This window comes from Cornus florida, unplaced genomic scaffold (genome assembly GCF_030987335.1).
Source record: "Cornus florida cultivar Cherokee Brave unplaced genomic scaffold, ASM3098733v1 CherokeeBrave_3.0.0_Hap2_Chr04, whole genome shotgun sequence".
NCBI classification, from domain to species: domain Eukaryota; kingdom Viridiplantae; phylum Streptophyta; class Magnoliopsida; order Cornales; family Cornaceae; genus Cornus; species Cornus florida.
In genome coordinates this window covers 49,766,395-49,789,545 of record NW_026775574.1, presented here as the reverse complement: position 1 = coordinate 49,789,545, position 23,151 = coordinate 49,766,395, and the positions used below count along the sequence as shown (strand labels likewise).

Genomic DNA, 23,151 nt, shown 5'->3' with positions numbered 1-23,151 from the left:
TTTGAGATCATGGACCATTGAAACGCATTTTATTATGTATATTACATTTGCCAGAATGTTTACTTTGCACAAAATATCATGGTTAGATGATAGGGTTGATGGTTGGCTTCAAATTTTCCATTTAAAGATATTTTTGAGGTTTAATAGGTCGGATTTTGTATCGGGCATATTTGGGGGTCACGGACCATTCCCACACGTTTTAAAATATTTATTACGTTTGCATGCACAATCATTTTAGCACACAACTTCATATTTGGTCATTTGAACACTTGAAACAAACTTGCATTTTGGCATTTTTCATCTAAACTGATCTCAGGGGTATTTTGGGCATTTCAGGTCAAAAACAAAATTTTCTTTCGACATGGCTAGCTTGAAAAAATTATTTTAAGGGGGGTTTCTATCTTTTTCTTGTTTTTCTAAAAAGGTTTTTTCGGGGTCCAAAAAGCACACTATTTGCAGCATTTTTCAGAAAAATGCTCAGGTGTCAGCAGCCATGGTTGTGTATGCGGCGCACGCGTGCGGGCGTGCATGCTGGCGTGCATGTGTGTCCCCGGGCTTCGGCGACGCCGATTTTTGTTTTTGGCTGTTCTTTTCCGTCCGGACTCCAAATCAAGTGATTTTTGAGTCTGACTTCGTGAATTTTTTGTTGTCTATCCAATGGTGTGCTCGGTAGCACCCATAACTTTCTAAAAATTATGATTTTGCCCCTTGGGCTAAACTTGTCCATTTTTAAAATATTGTGTCCGCATTCTTATTTTCTTTTAAGTTTCGTGGCTTTATGGGAAGCTATGTTTGTGTCTTAGAGATGACGTACATCTTTTGAGACTTTGTTTGCATGTGAAATGACCATTTTGCCCTTGGGGGCATACTTGGTCTATTTTCAGTTTTTTGCTTCCGCATTTGTTTTCTTTTATTTCTATGCCTTCATGGAAAGTCAACATGGCATCTTAGGGATACCAAACATCCCCATAGACTTTATTTTTGTTTCCGCTTCCGCATTCCGGATCCGTTATCGGGTCAACTTTCGGGTTACATTGACATATCCAGGTTTGTGAAAATTTGGAACATCATAAAAGGGCAGTGAACAGCACTAAGAACAAGATAACCAAGTCACTGGTGTATGAGAAGAAGCAGCGAGCATGGTGGTCGCTGTTATCGACGTTCCGACATCGAGAGAGGAGATGACCAAAGTGGTCACTAGTGATGAGGAACCAGGACGTTGTGAGGCAACATGTCGATCTGAGTAATGAATAAGAAGAAAAGAAAAGAAAATAAAAAAGGAAAAAGAAAAATTATTTGCCGGCAGTAATGAAGAAGAAAAGGAAATTAGAAAATAAAATAAAAGAATAAAAGAAAAAAGATATAGAAAAAGGTGGAGATCGAAAACTGGTGGTGTACATGATGAGAAATATATATATATATAATCATAATTTGGTTGGTGTACATAATGAAAATTATATATATATATATATATATATATATATATATATATAAAGAATAATTATAAATTTATATAACATAGTTCAAAGGGTATTCAAGTCATTTCAACACTTTTTAAAGTTAACAGATAGTTAGAAGGGTAGTAATTTCATTTTACATACAAAAAGGTATCTGACACACCTGAAAAGTAACTTTTGGGGTGTAAGCGAAAAACGGAAAAAATGTTTATAATGTGAGTAATAGTTATTTTCAAAAGATGTTTCAATGTGATATTTAACCAAACCTGAGGGGGTGACAGTGAAATTAATCCAAAAATTTAATAATAATAATAATAGAAAGGGTGAACAACTAAATTGAGATGAGTAAGCAATAAAATCATGACTGCCATAAATATTGTTTAGGAGGTTACTAATATCTAAAAAATACAAAATTTAAGGGAAATGTTTTATGCTACGAAGTATGGACACGGGACTTTATTACAATAGTACAAGGATACGGCAATTTAAAAAAAAATAGGACACGGACATGGACACGGCAACAATACGGTAATAAAATAATAATATAATTTTTATTATATATATAAAAATAACTTTTATTCAATTTTATGTATACATTAATAAGGTAGGCAATATTCATACTCCACTTTTCCACACTTACACCCCAACTAGCTTTTTGTTTAATGAAAAATGACAAAAAAATCCCTAAACTCATTAATACATCCATCATTTTTTCTTTTGTTATTCCATAACTATCCTTTGCAATATAAACCTTTTTTTTTTTTTTTTTTTTTTTTACGTACTTTATTTAGTACTCTTTTATTTCCTTTTTCTTGAAAAAATAATTTATTCAATTGAAAAGTTTTACAACGACATATTAGTGTTAATCTCTTTTAAACTCTCTGACAGCTATTCAAAACAAAAGTAAAGAAAAGGGCAAAAAAATTACTGGAGATAAAAGGCAGTGAGACAATGTGTGGGTGAGAGATTAAAAAGAGTGGAAAAGGACAGCCACCTCAATATGAGCTACAAATATATATTTCGGAATATGATTTAGTTTAGTATTATTAAAACACTATAATACAAATTTTATATTAGGGATACAAAAGCTCAAATATAGTAGTATATAATACTATCTCTCTCTCTCTCTTGGTGTATTATTTTCACAAAATTTTTGTTCCTAAAATTTTATTGTCAAAAAAGTTAGGAAATCAAATTAAACCCAAAACATACAATACCCAAAGAAAAATAAAAGAAAAAATTACGATCACCGTTAGATGAAGTTGATTTTCTCATGAAGTTTTGATAGTTTTTCATATTTTTCGTGCTTACAATATCAATTCTTTACAATATCAATTTTTGTTTTGATATAGTAGAGAAAGAATTAAGAGAGGCTATAAGTGATCAAAACATTAATTGGGAAGAGAAAGGAAGAAGAAGATACCTTTCCATAACTAAAAGGGTAATTGATAAGTTGAGAAAGAATTGAGATAGGCTCGAAGTGACGAAAACGTTAATTGAAAAGAGAGAGGAATACAAAGATATCTTTCCATAACTAAAAGGGTAGTTGTGGTATTTGAAAAAATAAATGATCTATTAATAAAATTAGGGATATAAGTGTCATTTTCTTTAAGAATGGAATGCAATTGTAGAAAAGTGTAGTGCGAATATTGCCTCCCAGAAAATAAATGTAATTCATTTAAATTAGGCCCACCTTAAGTCACATAAAGCGAGAGCAAATTTGAGAGCGGAACAGTGAGAGCGGCAAAATTATGTCATACATAGTGATAATTTGAGCGAGAGTGTGCTTAGAGCGTGAAAGCGATACCTGTTGAGAATGATTATATGAGTTAGGGCCCACCATCTTTGTGGAAGTCCAAATTTCAATAAAAATCAAATATATATAGATAGCTTTTTATATGTAAATATATATATAGGAATAAAACAATTAAAGATAAGAATGGAATTTGATACCTACTTCTATCTCTTCCAATCACTCTCTTTCCATCAGAGTATCAGACACGCTCCTCTTCTGATGTTCTCTCTTATCCCTATCTGTTTTCACAATTTTAGATCTATAAACACAAAAAAATCAATTTAGGCCCTGTTTACAATTTGTTATTTATATAAATAGGTTTTGAAGAAAAATATATTTGTTAATATTATTATTTTTTTATCGATTATATAAATTTACTTATATAATTATTGTTCATACAACCCAATTTTATAAATGTCAAAATGACCTTTTTTATTTTTTTATTTTTTTTATTTTTATAATTTTTTATAATTTTTTTTCCTTTGCGGCATGAAGAAAACAAAGAGCTAAGAAGTAAAACAAATATCATTCTCTATGGCTTTAGATAACCAAGAGGACCATACATTCCATTAAACATCAGTGTTTTTTTATGAGCACCCCATTTGCTAAGGTTGTGAGCAACCTTGTTAGAGTATCTAGGAGTCCAATGAAGAGAGAGAAATTAAAGAGAGTTAGGTGTTTATATACATTTATAAAGATGTAATGAACTTCAAGTCTGTAAAGATGGGTTATGAAGGAACTCTAATCAACAGTGACAAAACTCCATATATAAGCTTCAAATATGTATATATATATATTGTGAGTTATATGTATAGATACATCATACACTATATATTAGTGGCAATGGTTCCAATGGAAGTGGGTTAAAGAATGAGGCAAAATGCTAAACAGTAAATATAGATATAAACTGTCTAGATGGGTCAAACAGTGAAATTATCTTTATATATCAAGCTAAAGAACAAGAATAAATCCAAAATTTCATTCTTGCATTCTTTTGGTCGGTCTTCATAATGGATATCATGAAATATTACTTAAGTAATGAGTACCTTCTGAAGGAAAATTTTTTTTTATTGGAGTAGCAATTTGTTACCTGAAAGCCATTATAAGTAAGAAATAATTGAGCACTTCATAGAAACTTTTATTATTATTTTGAAAATGGTGTTGAATTTTTTAAAAACAGTTTAAGGTTAACAAACATGTTTTTTGTTTATTGGTTTTAAAATAAGACAAACATTTTTACATTATCAAACAATGTATCTATTTATCGATAAATAAAAGCTACACATAAACACTCATTCTATTTAAGCTTAAATGATAAATAATAAACAAAAATGGTTACCAAACGGGGCCTTATATACATCTATGTGAGTATATGCTTCAATTTTTTCGATCGTTCTCTCCCCTTTCCTTTATCTTCACACAGATTTATAAATACATACACACACACACACACACACATATATATATATATATGATATGCACGACACGCTGTTTGGCTTCCTCTTTAACTTCTTCCTTTTTGGCCCTCTTCATCTTCTTCAGCTTCCTCGATTTGTGTCAGGTTACATCGGATATATTAAAAAATGTAGGACACGTTTTGTGCATGTCAGATAAGTGTCGAAGCCTTCGACAAATGTATCCGTATCGGACACGTGTCTGTCCACCTCTTCAGCTGTGCTTCATAGGTTTAATGCAAAGACAAGAACCAACTCATCTTGTAGTTTTCTAGTTTTGAACTTTGAATAACATTATGGCTAACCCAATGCACAAAATTTTAGTTTTGTGGAGTTTGAAGAAGGTTAGACATATATAATTATACTTTTGCATGGGAGAGACTATTTCCTTATTTTGAATCCATAACCTCTATATTAGAATTAAAAACGAGATACTACCTAATATGATTTATTTTGGTTAAAGAAAAACAAAGAACACGTGTATATTTAATTTTTAACTTTGTCCATATTGTAAAGCCAAGATTTTTAAACCTAACCGAAGGGCCGAGAATATCAGTGGAGACAATTTGGCCTAACCCACACCTAAGTGGATTTTATCTCAGCCCATCGTTCCAATTGAAAGGTAAGATTAAGCCCAATGAATGGGTGGGCCAAAAGAGATAGAAGAATTATAGAAGAACTCGAGCCAAGAGGAGGGAAAAAGCCCACTAACTTCTAACTGGATAAAGGAGATTAGGGTAACAATAGAAGATATAAATAAAAGAAAAAAGGAGAAGGAGGCAAGTGTTTTTGGAGTGTGAGAAAAACTTTCCAAGAATAGAAGAGGGTATCTCTTGCAATTTCATTTGGCGTCGTCTGTGGGAAGAGAAGGAAAGATCAAACAATTTCCACACTAAAGTATGACTCAGCTCTAAGAGGGAACCATGATCGGAGAGGGAAGCTCATATCCTTAAATCGAGAACGAGCAAACGAGGCATGACAGTTGATGCAACTCATCGAGACCCTACAACGGGAAAATACTGAGCTTCGATTGAGGATGGCAACATCTGTGGGAAGAGAAGGGAAGATCGAACGATTTCCACACTGAAGTATGATTCAGCTCTGATCGGGAACCATGACTAAAGAGGGAAGCTCGCATCCTCAGATTGAGAACAAACGAACCAGGCATGACGAACTGATGCAAGTCATGAAGAGCGTATGGCAGGAAAACACTGAGCTCCGATCGAGGATGGAATGAAGAGACGCGCCTCCCCTCCCTCATCCACCAGTAGAGGCTGAAAGAGTGGAAGAGTGTAACGACCCACTCCACCACATGGTATGATATTGTCCGCTTTGGGCCTGAGCCTGCACGGTTTTGCTCTTGGGCTTCACCCAAAAAGGCCTCATACCAATTAGAGATGACACACTTACATATAATCACTTCACCTTTCCTCTACCCAGGCGATGTGGGACTGTGCACTCGTAGCTCGCCAGTGTGGTAGCCTGATAGTGTCTTTCGCACCTGCCCACGGCACACCCGCCCACAGGGTCATCAGAAAGAGGTGGATGTCAACCAACAGGTCAACCAAATGGGTTCTGTCCATACAGATCTATGACACAATAGGGCAGGGCCATAGGACAAGGTGGAATGTGTCAAGGTTTACCCTCCAACAGTTAAGGAATCGACTGTAGATCAGACATTTGATGAAATTTACCAGTCAGATCTAAGTATTTATGCTCAAAGGGCCACCGAAAAGTAACAATGGGACTGAAACGCTCTCTCAATGGCCAATAAAGCTACTTGGACATCAGCTCGAACGGTAGCATCGCCCTGTACAGAAGAGATCCTCTAGCCTCTAAAGCTAAAGAAGTTTAATATGCCGATGTTCACACCGTTCAATGGAACAAAAGATCCCACCGAGCAAGTGTATCACGTCCAATTGAAAATGGCCGTGGACACTGAGGAGGGTGCCTTAATGTGCAAAGTCTTCCCAACAAGCCATGTTGGATCGGTGCTCAGCTAGTTCAAACACCTACCAAAAGGGTCAGTGTAAAGTTTTCGAAGGCTCTGTGACTTGTTCATAGGCCAGAACTACAGTAATAGACGGATCGAGAATGACATATCCTGCTTGTTCATAATGCGGCAGCTAGAAGGTGAACGACTCCAGGATTTCCTCACCAGCTTTAACTTAGAAATGAGCATGGTGGTTGATTGCAATCCATCTTCAAAAGTATAGGCATTCAAGCTGGTGACGATTAGAGGACTTAGTTTGACACATCTATGGCAAAAAAAGTCACGAAAGACTATGGAAGGGCTCAATTTGTGACGGCCCTGGTTTTTCAAGCCAGTGCGTCCTGTGATGAACTGAAGATTGATCCCATAACGGATCCAGATGCGGAAGCAAAAAATAAAACAACGGTCTCCTAAGGCACAATACGTCTCTAAGACACTTTGATGACCTTCCACGAGGTCGTGAAACTTAATAAGAACTGACACGGAAACAAAAGATCAAAAATATGACAAATAAGTCCCCAGGGGCGAAATAGTCATTTTACAACAATATGGATTCGCATGCTACCGAGCACACCACTGGAAAGACAATGAAAAACTAATCATAATGGACTCAAGAATTGCATGATTCGGAGTACGGACGAAGGAGAAAAGGCAAAACAAAGAAAAATGGATAAATAAAGCAAAAAGGGTAAACTGGTAATTATTCAGAAATATCCTGTAACGACCCGGTCATTTACCTTCCTTTCCTTTTTCTTAAAATTTTACGAATGAATTTTTTTCGTTTAATTTTCTTTTCTGAGCTCTGTTTCGTGTCGCTTAGTGTCATCTCGAGTGCTCGGAATTGGTTTCTGAGACTCTTTCATGTGAATTGACAACTTCCTTTGAGGACCGAGTCATTTTTGCATTTTTCATTTTTTGGACACTATGCGCTATTTCGTCTTTTCCCTATTCTGTCATTTTTCCTATTTCCTCTTATCTTTGTTTGTCAGTGTTTGGCACAACCTCACTTTTCATGCTCGGAGTTAGTTTTTGATTTCACGTGTCTTCATCTTGAGTGGTTTCCTCGAAATACGTATCTTCACTTTTGCAAGAAAGTACTCTGGTTGCTCTCGGTATCCATAGGGGCATGGATGTACAATTCTTTAGAATCTTTTTCATTTCTTGGGGTGTTTTTCATAAATATCTTTTGAAGATATTTTATTTCAGGGGTATCTAAGAAAATATCTTTTGGAAGATATTTTCATTCTGGGGCCGTTTCATAGTTAACCCTTTTTGTAGGGTTCATTGTGCAATTAACGAAAGTTATTGCAAAATACCTCGTCTGGAGCTTGTATCCTCGTACGGGATTCATTTTCACATTTCGTCGAGTCATGGACTCTTAGAATTCTGTTCTGATCGTTTTTCTTCAGTTTCAGAGTTTCTGGACCCAGTTGCCGTCGAACTTGTTCAGGGCATCACTTTCTGCTCAGGACTCAGTTTTTGATGCTGTTTCTTCCGTTGTTCATACTTTCTTATTTTAAATCTTTTTTGTTCACGGAGTTTTTCCATTTGAGCACGTTTGCTCAAAATTCACTTTTCCGGACCTGGCGGGGTCCTTTCGGGGCACTTTTTGAGATTTCTATAAATAGGTTGCCCTAATTTTTAAAATCAGATTTTCGGACCTTCTTCCTCCTCTTGGCTGGCAGCCATGGGAGCCCAAGGGGCTGCCTTCACTCTTTCTTCTCCTCCACTTGATTTCATTGGTAGAAATCCTTCGGCCTTAGCATTTGTTGTTCGCCTCGTCGTGCTTTACCATTACCCTTTATTAGAAACCATTTCTGACCAAATTTCGAGTTCAGGATTGAGGTCAAGTTTGGATTCTCATGGGGCTTCTTAGGGATTCATATAGATGTGTTGTCCCCGACAAAACCTAGGAGTTTCGTCGGATTCAGAACCGTTTCAATTCTGTGGGGATTTGGGATTTTCATCTCAAATTGAGGTAGGAGGTGTTATAGGTTTAATTCTTGTTATATAACAAGCTATTGATGCTTATACAACTTGATTGCATGCTTAAATATGAAATCTAGAGATTTTATTATTTAATTTTCTTATATTGGATTTGATTTTCCCAGTTGCTTATGACTTGTTTTAAACATATAGCATGGTAATATAATACTCTATAATTTGGTCATTGACATATATTAAATTAAGGGAATTTGAACAAGTAATAAAGATTTTATTTAATATTTATCTTGAATAAAATATTAAATCATGTGGCCTTAACTAGCTCAAAATCAATATGTGTTAGCATATTAAATTAGGCCTTAACATGCTCTCCAACATAGTTGAATTTGAAATTAATTGGAGGTGTTTTGAAAATTAGTAATTTTTAATTAATTTGATTAATTAATTTGCCCCGAGTGCACTATTCACTCCATTTGAATTCCGACTTGATATTCTTGATCTACATGCCATATAGCTTCACATATATTTGATTTAGAATATTCGGTGAAGTTTTGAAACCTTTCATCTAATTAATTTCCTTGTTTAAGATTTAATCCTCATGGTGATATACAACTTGGAATTGAATTGTGGCATACTAGAAAATTAAGCTTTGGTGTGGTTGTTCACATATATTAAATTGGGATTAATTGCATGAGAATTGCAACCTTTATTTTATATTTAACTTTAGTGAAAGTTTAATTTACATAGGTGTAACTTGCATGAAATATGCTTGTAATGTGATATGACATTAGTCCTTGGCATGTTTTCTAAGATATGTTAAATTGAGAGCATTTGGTTAAGTTTGAAAATCTAAAGATTTTAATTAAAAGAATTAATTAAAATCTATTTTGTGGTCCCATTTGCTTAATTAAGATTTTAGCTTGATATTTGTATTGGCCATGACTTGTTTACTAGTATATATTAATTGTGGACCATTTGAAGTTGCTTTAGAACCTTGGTAATTAAATTATCATGATTTAATTAGAGTTCTACTTTGTTGTTCCAATAACCTAATTGAGTTTTAGAATGGATATAGGTGATGACCATGCCATGTTCTTTAATATGTATTAATTTGAGGTTATTTGGAATTGAATTAGAATCTAGGGATTTTAATTATTTTTATTTAATTAAATTCTATCGAATTGAGCCATGGATTTAATTGTGTTTGAAAGCTGTTTCTATATCAAAATCCTGGACATGGACTTGTTGTATATTCATTTGGTTATGTTTTGAGCATTGGATAACATAGTTGCTATGTTTATACTCATGAGAATATGTTTTCCTTATTGAATATATTGTTGCCTTGTGTAATGATTTGCACATTTCGTATTTAACATCATTCATGCATAGCGTGTAACGAATCGCACATTGAAGATTCGACATTCATCACATCATATTAGTTGTGGACTTAGAGCATGTATTGTATAAGTTTCCAAATTTGGCTGTGCTTGGTAGATAGTTGATTATCTTGTATATTCCTGTTGATATATGCGTTGTTGCACAACTTGTTGATTTTTGAAACTTGGGGATGTCGTTGTTTGACTATGGTTAGGACGTGGTTCTAGTACGGGGAATAGTCCCTCTATATAGTCTAGTGCGCACATAGGGAGGTTACCCATGGGCTAGTAATCCTAAAGTAACTATGTTGTCGGTCTGATCCGGCGTGACGTCCGAGTATCCACTTTGTTTGATTTCACATTTCATTTTCAAGTTGATAACTAGATGATGTTGTAACTTGTTGTTTCTTATTTGTCGTTCCATTTTAAGTTATAGGATGTTAACTTTGCGAAATTCTGCTTTACGTGTTTTGACGTTCTAATAAAGCTTATGATTGATCCTATTGATTCATTTATAACATAGACACTAGGTGGCATGACCCACTTCTGTTGTTTTCGTGCTTTAGATTCCAAGCTGATAGCTTTAAGAAATTGTATTTTGTTACCTTGTATAATATGCTTTTATGTGGTTAGACTGTATTGAAGTTGTAATTTGCGTTTTGATTGTTCGGCATGGCCTAGGTTGATTCCTTAGACTTATTTAGAACATAGACGTTAGGTGACATGATCACTTTAGTTGTTTCTGTATTCGAGATTGTAAGTTAATACCTTTAAGAACCTATATCTTGTTGCTTTATATAACGTGCTTCGATATTGTTTAAATGGCATAGATGATGTGATTTATGCTAGAAACACTCTAAGATAGCTTAGGATGCTCCCTGAGTCTCATTTCGATATAGACGTTAGGTGGCATGAACCCCTTTAACATGTTTCACCTTAAGGTGATAAATTTGTAAAATGCTAGGTCGATGCATGCTCATCTCCTACGAGTAGCTTTATGTTACTCACCCCTACGATACTGGGGCATATTTCAGGTACAAAGACTTGGTTCGTGAAGCCTAGCATTTCTTGGATGTCGTGTAGCTTTCAAGTTTCCATTTCATGCAAATGTTATCATGAAATGTCATTTTGTAAACTTATATGTCAAAATATGTATATTTGATTCCATGTATGTAATGTGTACTTAAGTACACTCCTTTCAATGTATTTGATATGTATGCGATGAGGCCGGAGGCCAATGACATGTATATTGTATTCTATGCAACTTTTTAACTTTATGAAATGTTATGAAAACCTTGAAAAATCGCATATCAATGCTTCTCCATGGTTACATCGGGTGTGGGAATTATATTCTCATTCTTTCATAGGGTCTTATTAATCTTGTATGAAGTGTGGCCAAGGGCCAAATGGTCATTTGACTCCATTTTACATTTTTGGATTCCGAGTTTTCATTCCAAGTTCCATTTTTGCCTTTTTGCCCGTTGGGGGGTCGGATTTTGCATCGGTGGTATTTTTAAGTTGTGGACCATTGTAGCACGTCCAAATTGGTAAGTTACATTTGCGTGCATGGTCGTTTCCAGGCAAAACCTTATCGTTTGTGTTTTGAGCTTCCTATGAACTCATTTTGATGTTTTGTTGCATAATTCGATTTTAGGGCACTTTGGGGTTTTCCTTCGGGAAATAAATTCTGTTCTTGACATAGTCACTTAGAAAATGTGATTTTAGGGGGGGTTTCTTCTTTGTGTTTTTCCAGAAAATGTCGTCTTGGTACCGGAAATCCCGTGCAAAGTTCGGTTTTTCTGCTATGCTATAGCAGCTTTTTTTATAACTTCTTGCCCTTTCCTGATCTAGGGGCATTATGGATACTTCATAGTGTTTCTTTTTCGTTTTCGTCTGTAATCCGGGTAGAAAACGTGATTTTAGGGGGGGGTTTCTTCTTCGTGTTTTTACAAAAAAAATCATCTTAATGTCGAAAACAACTCGCAGATCTGGAAAATCTGGTCGTTCCAGGTTTTTTCCGGAAAAGGTGCTGATCTAAGGGGCATTTCGGGTATTTCACTTGTAAAATAAAATCTTCTCTTGAAATGGTCATGTAAAAAATATGATTTTGGGGGGGAGGGGGGGGGGGTTGTTCATAACTTTTGGCCAAAAAATGTCATTTAAGCCCTCAAAATCCCATTTGAATTCGGAAAATGTGCGCAGGCCCTGCTCATACTTGCAGCATAGAAAGCTTGCACTAATTGCCATTTTGGAATCAAATGATGCGGACATTTTCTAAGAAGATCTTGTAGCCTTTCCCAAGTCTCGTAGAGTTGTTCTCCATCCGTTTGAGAAAAGCTAAAGAATGGAACGCCTCATTTGGTTGGTTTTACTCACCGGATAATACTTCTTAAGGAATTCTTGCTGTAATTAAGCCCAAGAAGTGATGGAATTTGGAGTGAGTGAGTTCAACTAATATTTTGCCCTATCTTTTAAAGAAAATGGGAAAAGATGCAGATGGAGTACATTCTCAGGGAAACCTCTCAACCGGATGGTCGAACAGATTTCAAGGAATTCATCAAGATGCTTATACGGATCTTCATTATCAAGGCCATGGAAAGATGGAAGCATTTGAATGGTACTTGATTTGATCTCATATTGAGCCGTATCGATGTTTGACATCACTATGCATGAAGGTGAAGCATAGGTAGTAGGGATGAAATGGTCCCTGAGAGTCATTGGCTCTATATTTGGAATTTCGGCCCTATCATTATTAATTCCCTCATTTTTGACATCTCCTACATTTTTAGCCATTGTGTTAAATTCAGTTTCAAGTTCTGTTATGCTAGAAGATTCCCTAAGGTTTCATTTAAGAGTTCTTTCAAGTGAATTTATGTCAACTGGCGAGTCAAGAGTTGGTAGGGAGAGTGATCTAAGGCCAAACATCAACAATACATAATGCTATCAACGCAACTATTCATCATTCACAACTCCACATACGATGTTCCCATTCTTCTCAATTATCAAGACAGGATTTAAATGGCCACGACAAGGACCGATGCTTGTACATGAAATTTAAACAAGATAATAGCCTCAACAAGGGCTTCAAAACTAAATTATCACTAAATTTGACACACGCACAATATTCACAATGTCGAAACTAGAAGGTCAAGAGACTTACCTGGGGTCCTCTAGACTTACAAATTAGCTAGCTTTCCCTTGGCGAGCTTCGAGTCCCTAGAATCTCACTTACAACACAAGATGGTCAAACTACACAAGAAATATTCACAATTCATGATATTAACAATCAAACTAAAATTAACCCTAAAACTTCGGTTGCTAAACCGTTTGCAGTCCCCCGCAACGGTGCCAAAAATTGAACGGTTGAGAATTCAATCTATAATAAATCAACCTTCGCAATAGCACAAATCATTGTAAAATAGGGCTATTGGTCGGATAAGTCGAACCACTGGGACTGCGCTAATCTATGGTAACCTAAGTGTCTAGAGTCTTTTTAGAATGATACGGGGTGTTCATAGAGGATTTGTTGGTTGTCACTTAAGCTATGCAATTAAGGTGCATAAATTAAAAGCTTGCAAGAATTTAAAGGAGATGAAATACAAGTAAAGAGGACTAGGGAAGTGAATCCGCCTCCATCCCTATACACATGTTAGATTAGAGCTAAATTGGGGAAAAAACCATATATGATGGTCAAGAAATATATAGCAACACATAGTTGCCATATAATCAACAAGATGCACATTAAATCTCAAGCAAGCATGATCCATCAAAGGTGAACATGTTTAGATTACCTAACTAAGCTGTAGCTTAACCACATTTACTTGAATGAAAGACTATCAAGCCCTAGATAAAATGATGAAGCACATGAAGGTAAGAAATAAGCATAAACCATCAAAGGCATCACCTAAGCAATAATCTATCAAAGTTCTCCAACTCCATGCCATTAAAACTATTCCATGATCTCACTACCATTGTCACCATGAGAGTGCAAGCAATATGATTAAAGGAATAAACAATCTAAAATAGATAATTGACTCAACATTAATCATTTAAATACATGAAGATCCATTACAAGAGGCAAAATGCTCTAGACCATGAAAAGACCAAAGATTATACATTGCAATCCCCAAAATAGAACTATACTAAGACATGCTTACAAGGGAGGGGCTTCATCACTTCCCTAGATGGAGGTTTAATTACCCATGGGAGCCTTAGAAGAAGGAAGAAGCTTGGTCTCCATCCCCATTTTCGAGCTCCTTTGTTGTGGCTTCTAGAACTCTATCTTTTCCTCCTCCTTCCCTCTCTAGAAATCTTGCAAGATGAGATATATGTCATCTATCATAAGATATCCTCCTATATACACTCAAAACCTACTCCCCATGCTGAAAATCTTGACCTTCCCCCTCTGGTTCATTCTCCACCACATAAAATGAAGATAAGGGAACAAAAGTGCTGAAAAAGAGGGGCAGGTGAACTGCCTGCAGAGGGTCGGCAGGCGCCCGCGAGGCGCCGGCGGGCGCCCGCGGAAGCTGCAGTTCGCGAGGATGTCTCTGGAGTGTTTGGTGGGCACCTGCGGTGGCGCGGCGGGCGCCCACGGGAGGGCTCGGGGGCTCCTGCGGCTGCTGTGCAAGGTGTTGTGAAAGAGGCCAGAGAGTTTGGGGTTGGCAGGCGCATCGCGGGAGCTCCGCGGGCGCCCGCGGAGGCTGCAGCTTCACTTTAACTCTAAATTTTCTGCAGTCTTCTTCGGGCTGGAGTGAAAACACACGCCCCTTATGAAACACTCAGCCATGTTGCCACAAAAACGGTAATAGAAGAGGCTTAATAAAAAAGGTGATTCCCCGACACGGCGCTTGCAATTCAACACAAATGATGTCAAAACCGTTTCTTTGATCACTCTCAGGCACAAAACCTGAAATCCGAAAGAAAATACACAATTGAATTAAAACTTCACATTATCCTCTAATAATGGACTTAATTAATGCAAGAAGTGGTGCTTGATTATGCAATATTCGGCGCTTATCATATAACGGGAATTTGACTCTTAGGATTGGGTACCGGTTCCGTGTCTATGACAACGAAATCAACTGGGAAGAAGAATTTGTCAATCCTTATCAAAACATCCTCAATTATACCCCTAGGCTTCTTAATGGATTGGTCGGCAAGTTACAAAACTACCGACTTCGGTTTCAATTCACCTAAGCCTAATTTGGCATAAACCAAGTATGGAAGAAGATTAACACTTGCTCCTAAGTCAAGAAGCGCCCGATTAATGATATGATCACCAATAATGCATGATGTAGTGGGTGAACTGGGGTCCTTAAACTTTAGAAGAGCGTTATGTTGCAAAATTGAGCTTACTTGCTCGGTCAAAACCACTTTTCTTGGTGCTTGGCTCTTGTTCTTCCGCTTTTGGGTGCACAAGTCTTTCAAGAATTTGGCATAAGCCGAAATTTGCTTGATTGTATCCAATAGTGGAAGATTAACTTTCACTTGCCTAAACATTTCCATGATTTCATTGGTTTTTGCCTTTTGCTTGTCTTTTGAAATTGATCCTTTTAAGGCATCCGGAAATGGAACCTTTGGTTCAAACACTTTTTTAAAATTTTCTTTTGAACTCTCTTCAACAAAAAAAGTTTTCAAATCATTTTTCAATAAAACCTTTTCAACATCCTTTTTCAAAACTTCTTTTTCAAACACATCTTTTAAGACTTTCTCATCTACAAGGTCATGTGTATGCAATGAAGGAGGAATGGGATGTGAAACGGGACGGGTGACAACTTGAGGTTGCACCAGTTCACTCTCTTCATTAGACACTCCAACTCGATTGTTCACAATCCTACCACTCCGCAAGGTAGTCACTGCATTAACATGTTCAATGGCATGGCCTTCCGACAAGGAATGGGTTTCCACAACACATTGTTGCTTAGGTGGGGCGTTTATAGGATTCTTTCCCTTCTCTTTTGCATTGAGAGTGCTTGCTATTTGCCCTACTTGGGTTTCTATCTTTGCAATAGATTGAGAGTGAGAATGAAGCAATTGTGTGTTAGCCTTTAAAGTGCCCAAAGCATTCAAAACATTCTCTTCAAAGGCGGGACTTCTAGTATTACCTTGGGAATAGGATTGGTTGGGAAAATGAGAATTAGCAAATTGATTCCCTTGTGATTGATAGGGTCTATAACCTTGGGATCCTTGGTTTTGAAGTGGAGGTGGAATGTACTTCCCTTAAAAACCGCCTTGGGAAGGGTTTGAGCCCTCTCCTTGGTTTTTCCAAGAGAAATTCGGATGATTCCTCCAACTTGGATTATAATGAGTACCATAAGGATTGTTCCCTTGGTTCACAAAAGCCGCATTGACTTGTTTATTAGGTTCACTTTGCACTTGTCCGCGAGGATAATGAGAAGTAGAATGAAGAACACTAGAAGAAGTCATACATGTTTCATTTGATGCACGATAAGAATGGTTAGGGAAGGAAGATACTTGGTTTGCCGAGTTTTAGTTAATCAAAAATTAATCAAACCTTTGAGACAAAGACTTCATTTCGGCGGCTATTTCATTTGAATGTTCGACTTGATGTAAGCCAACCCTCTTCCTACCTTGTGAATTTCTACCATTCTTGGATGATAGTGTTCTATGCAAAGAATTTTCACTCATACTTTCATAGAGATGCCACATGTCATCCTCATGCCTATCAATGTAAGAGCCACCCATGGAAGCATCAACTGTACCCTTATAGTTGTCCGATAAGCTCTCAAAGAAGTATTGAACTAATTGCCATTTGGGCATGTCATGATGTGGACACTTCCTAAGCAATTCATTGAAGCGTTCCCATGCCTCATGAAACGTTTCTCCATCCCCATATGAAAATTCTCAAATTGAGGTCCTTATGGCATTGGTCTTAGAAACCGGATAGTACTTCTTCAAGAACTCTTGTTGCATTTCTGCCCAAGAAGTGATTGAAAAAGGCCTAAGATTGTTAAACCAATACTTTGCCTTGTCTTTTAAGGTGAATGGAAGAAGTTTGTGTCTTAAAACCTCTTCCGGCATGTCCGTATATTTTACGGTGGAACATACTTCAAGAAACTCATCCAAATGCTTGTAGGGTTCTTCACTTGGAAGTCCATGATAGTGAGGAAGCATTTGAATGGTTGTGGCTTAATTTCATAATGATGTGCTCTAAATGGAGGCAATTGGATGCATGTAGGTGCATTGTATTCATTAGGCACATAGTGATCTCTTAAAGCAAGAGGTGGATTAGCTACTTGAGGTGCAACATGAGCACCTTGGTTTTGAATTCCTTGATTGTTGACGTAAGGTTGTAGAGCATACATTGGCCTTGGCATTCCATATGGAACTTGGCCTTGTTGTTGTGGTGGTTGGTGAATGAATGGCCTATGCATGCCTAATGGTACTTGTATGTTCTCATTGTGCACATTGGGATGAAGGATACCTTGTTGGTCTATGTGACTAATGTCCTCAACATGATTATCATTATGGTCATCCATTGAAAGATTGGCTCTATTTGAACTTCCTCTTCCCCTAGGATTTCTAACGATGGATTCAAGATGCAAATCAAGAGGGAAAGAGTTGGTCTCAATGAACGATGCCCATGCATGGACAATACAAAACACAACAAACACAAAGAATGACAAACACTATACCTTAACAACAATGCAATTAGACTTCTTCCACAAACATTAAATTCATACTCCCATACTTTAACTCAATGATGCAAAACAATAAAAAATAAGCCTCTACGCGGGCCGATGATTTAACTAAGGGATTGAGTAAAGAAAATCTCACAAAGGTCCTTTAGCACTTCAACTCCAAATTTTAAAGCTTAGCTTAGCAAATTTTTTTTTAAGTTTTTAGCATTTTTCCTTTCTTTGCTTGCTTGAATTGAATGCTCAATGGCTCCTTTGCTTGCTTTTTCTCCAACAATGCACCTTGTTAAATAAGAACAACACAATAAGTAACCAAAAAGAAAAATAAAAATGAAATAAAATCACGATCAAAAGAGTACTAATCCTAATCAATTCCATAAATCCAACGTTGCCAAATCTAATCAACAAGTCCCCGGCAACGGCGCCAAAATCTGACGACGGCCGTTCCTTATACGCCAAATTGATGTATAGTGAATGTGCGGTTCAAGAAAAGCCTTTTTAGGTCAAGTTTAAATTTATAAAAATCACTACCAACACTACTACTAACGTAGCAAGAGTGAGTAAAGATCGTCCTAAGGGACTGTGAGGATCGAGCAATGTCTTGGAATCACAATTAGGGCTAGTAGGTCGAGTGATCAAACAATTGGTTGATTGGTTGATTAAAGAGAAACTAAATTAAACTAAGTAATAGCAAAAATGTGCAATTAAGAGTAAGTGAGAGAGAGAGAAAGAGATCTTAGGGTTTAGAGATCACTACCAAGCAATGCATTTCTATATCATTGACAAGTGATTAATGAGGGAAAATAGTGGGTTGCAATATTGGTGTGTGTGTATTTGGTTGATTCAATAAGCAAGGATGACTAGTTAAGCATGTATTGTCAAAACATCATATGAAAGGCACAATATATTCAAGCTATGAAGCATATATTGTCTAAACAACATGTGAAAGGCACAATAAATCAAAACAAGTCATTAATCCTTTTATTAAGCTCACAATCTAAATACAACACAAGGATAGAGACATATGCTAATTGCATTCAAAAGCTTGGATCATCAAACAACAAGCACAGATTGTCCTCCTATTTAACACTACGCTACAACTACACTACATCTATACTACTAGCATGAAAATAAACTAGGGGAGAGGCACAATCCATCAAGAGATAAGCATGAACCATCAAGAGAATCACAAAAGCATTCTTTTAAGCACAATGTTTTGACAATCTCTAAATTTATAGCATCAATACACATAGACATGCATCAATAATACAAAATCTAGAGATAAGCACATGATCATCTATTCTAGCATGCATAGACATATGGATAGAATGAAATGACCAATTGGAAGCATTAAACCACATAAATCATTAAATAAACAAGATCTATTTATAACACTAATCCCTCAATAATACACAAGATTAAGATATAGAAAGCATGCTTGGGGCTAACTCTAGCCCCAAGAGGATGTCTAGCCACTCATGGTGATGATGCTCCAACCCTCAAGGGCTAACTCCATAGTTGAAATATGCTCCTTGTTGATGAAGAGTCTCCAATGGTGTCTCTAGCCTTTTCCTCCTCTAAGCTTCCTCTCCAAGAGATGATATGAAAGTAATGTTGGCTCCCCTTGAAAAAGCAATCCTTATCCTTATATAGGTAGGTCAAAATGACACCCAAAATGAGTTGGGGTCATGCACACAATATTCCCTAATGATTGGATAAAGGACAATTTCAATGAGATGGAATTTTAACTTTTTCGCACTGGAGGAAGTTCGATCGATCGAAAGTAAGTGAGATCGATCAAACTTAGGCTGGATCGATCCATCTGGCTAAGCTTTTTGGAAAAAAACAAATCCGAGATATTTATGGGAGATATTTATGGAAAATGGACAAAAGTGGTTAGTGGGTGCTACAGCTATGGATAGGATCAATCATTTAAAAAAGGACAAAAGAGTTCAATCGATCGAAGGATGGTGTTGGATCGATCAAACTTTTGGAACTTTATGCTTTTGGGTCAAGGCTTGGATCTATCTTGAAGTGCTGAGATCGATCATTGTTCGATCGATCGAACCTCGAACTTGGATCAATCGAACTTTGCTGCTTGCCATCTTTGGCTTCATTTGCTTCCTTCTTTCTCCACTTTGCTCTTTCCTTTGATTAATCCCAGAATTGCTTCAATTAAGCTCTTATTTGGCTGAGTTAGCTTATTTTTGGGATAAGTGCCTGAAAATGAAAATAATATGAAATCAATCTAAAATGGTAAAGTAAGATAGATAAAGGTACTAGAATGCCTAAGCTTAAGGGGTTTAAATACGCACTTTTCAGTGCTCATCAGCGGTTGCCAAAAAAGGACGGCCAAGGATAATGGGAATTTGGCTCTCGGGATTAGGGACCGGTTCCGTGTCTATGACAACGAAATCAACGGGAAAGAAGAATTTCTCAATCTTAATTAAAACATCCTCGATTATACCCAATGGATCGGTCGGCAAGTTGCAAAACTACCGACGTCGGTTTCAATTCACTTAGGCCCAATTTGACATAAACCGAGTATGGAAGAAGGTTAACACTTGCTCCTAAGTCAAGAAGTGCCCGATTAATGATATGATCACCAATAATGCATGATGTAGTGGGTGAACCGGGGTCCATAAACTTTGGAAGAGTGTTATGTTGCAAAATTGAGCTTACTTGCTCGGTCAAAATCACTTTTCTTGGTGCTTGGCTTTTGTTCTTCCGCTTTTGGGTGCACAAGTCTTTTAAGAATTTGGCATAAGCCGAAATTTTCTTGATTGCATTCAATAGTGGAAAATTAACTTTCACTTGCCTAAACATTTCCATAATTTCATTGATTTTTTCCTTTTGCTTATCTTTTGAAATGGATCCTTTTAAGGCATCCAGAAATGGAATTTTTGGTTCAAACACTTTTTCAGAATTTTCTTTTGAACTCTCTTCAACACAAGAAGTTTTTAAATCACTTTGTTTCAAATCATTTTTCAAAACTTCTTTTTCAAGCACATTTTTCAAAACTTTCTCATTCACAAGATCATGTATATGCAATAAAGGAGGAATGGGATGTGAAACGGGACATGTGAGAACTTGAGGTTGCACCGGTTCACTCTCTTCATTGGACATTCCAACTTGATTGTCCATAATCCTACCACTCCGCAAGGTAGTCACCGCATTAACATGTTCAATGGTGTGGCCTTCCGATGAGGAATGGGTTTCCACAACACATTGTTGCTTAGGTGGGGCATTAATAGGCATCTTTCCCTTCTCTCTTGCATTGAGAGTGCTTGCTATTTGCCCTACTTGGGTTTTTAGCTTCGCAATAGATTGAGAGTGAGAATGAAGCAATTGTGTGTTAGCCTCTAAAGTGCCCAAAGCATTCAAAACTTTTTCTTCGAAGACGGGACTTCTAGTATTTCCTTGGGAATAAGATTGGTTGGGAAAATGAGAATTAGTAAATTGATTCACTTGTGATTGATAAAGTCTATAACCTTGGGATCCTTGGTTTTGAAGTGGAGGTGGAATGTACTTCCCGTGAAAACCACCTTGGGAAGGGTTTGAGCCCTCTCCTTGGTTTTTCCAAGAGAAATTCGGATGATTCCTCCAACTTGGATTATAGTGAGTGCCATAAGGATTGTTCCTTTGGTTCACAAAAGCCGCATTGACTTGTTCATTAGGTTCATTTTGCACTTATCCGTGAGGACAATGAGAAGTAGAATGAAGAACACTACAATAAGTCATACATGTTTCATTTAATGCACGATGAGAATGGTTAGGGAAAGAAGATACTTGGTTCGCCGAGTTTTGGTTAATAAAAAATTGATCAAACCTTTGAGCTAAAGACTTCATTTCGGCGGCTATTTCATTTGAATGGTCGACTTGATGTAAGCCAACACTCTTCCTATCTTATGAATTTCTACCATTCTTGGATGATAGCGTTCTATACAAAGAATTTTCACTCATGCTCTCATAAAGACGCCACACGTCATCCTCATGCCTATTAATGTATGAGCCACCCATGGAAGCATCAACCACACCCTTATAGTTGTCCGATAAGCTCTCAAAGAAATATTGAACTAATTGCCATTTGGGCATGTCATGATGTGGACACTTCCTAAGCAATTCATTGAAGCATTCCCATACCTCATGAAACGTTTCTCCATCCCCATGTGAAAATTCTCGAATTGAGGTTCTCATGGCATTGGTCTTTGAAATCGGATAGTACTTCTTCAAGAACTCTTATTGCATTTTTGCCCAAGAAGTGATTGAAAAAGGCCTAAGATTGTTAAACCAATACTTTGCCTTGTCTTTTAAGGTGAATGGAAAAATTTTGAGTCTTAAAACCTCTTCCAGTATGTCCGTATATTTTACGGTGGAACGTACTTCAAGAAACTCACCCAAATGCTTGTAAGGTTCTTCACTTGGAAGTCCATGATAGTTAGGAAGCATTGGAATGGTTTGTGGATTAATTTCATAATGATGTGCTCTAAATGGAGGCAATTGAATGCATGTTGGTGCATTATACTCGTTAGGCACATAATGGTCTCTTAAAGCAAGAGGTGGATTAGCTACTTGAGGTGCAGCATGAAGACCTTGGTTTTGAATTCCTTGATTGATGATGGGAGGTTGTGGGGCATACATTGGCCTTGGCAATCCATATGGAACTTGGCCTTGTTGTTGTAGTGGTTGGTGAATGTATGGCCTAGGCATGCCTAATGGTACTTGTATGTTCTCATTGTGTACATTGGGATGAAGGATACCTTGTTGGTCTATGTGACCAAGGTCACATGATCATTATTATGGTCATCCATTAATAGATTGCTTTATTTTGAACTTCCTCTTCCCTTAGGATTTCTAACGATGGATTCAAGATACAAATCAAGAGGGACAAGAGTTGGTCTCAATGAACGACGTCCATGCATGCACAATACAAAACACAACAAATACAAAGATTGACAAACACTATGCCTTCACAACAATGCAATCAAACTTTTTCCACAAACGCTTAATTCATACTCCCATGCTTTAACAACAATGATGCAAGAACAAATAAAAATAAGCCTCCACGCGGGCCGACGATTTAACTATGGTATTGAGTAAAGAAAGTCTCACAAAGGTCCTTTAGCACTTTAACTCCAAATTTAAAGCTTAGCTTAGCAAATTTTTAGAATTTTTAGCTTTTTTCCTTGCTTGCTTAGCTTGAATGCTCTTTTGTTTGCTTCCTCTCCAACAATGCACCTAGTTAAGTAAGAACAACACAATAAGTAACCAAAAAGAAAAATAAAAAATAAAGTAAAGACACAATCAAAAGAGTACTAATTCCTAATTGATTCCACAAATCCGACGTTGCCAAATCAAATCAAATCAATCCTCGGCAACGACGCCAAAAACTATGGTGGTCGTCCTACCATAAGCTTAAGAGTGTGCATTAAGGCGAGGACCAAGAGTTTTACATTTATAGAAGCCACTAC

The 23,151-nt window shown here is 36.9% G+C and overlaps 2 pseudogenes; both read left to right on the top strand.

Annotated features, from left to right (window-relative positions):
* Positions 1 to 16,800: 16,800 nt before the first annotated feature.
* Positions 16,801 to 16,899, top strand: LOC132305877 (small nucleolar RNA R71; annotated as a pseudogene).
* Positions 16,900 to 21,773: 4,874 nt separating this feature from the next.
* LOC132305945 (small nucleolar RNA R71) lies at positions 21,774 to 21,872 on the top strand (annotated as a pseudogene).
* Positions 21,873 to 23,151: the final 1,279 nt, after the last annotated feature.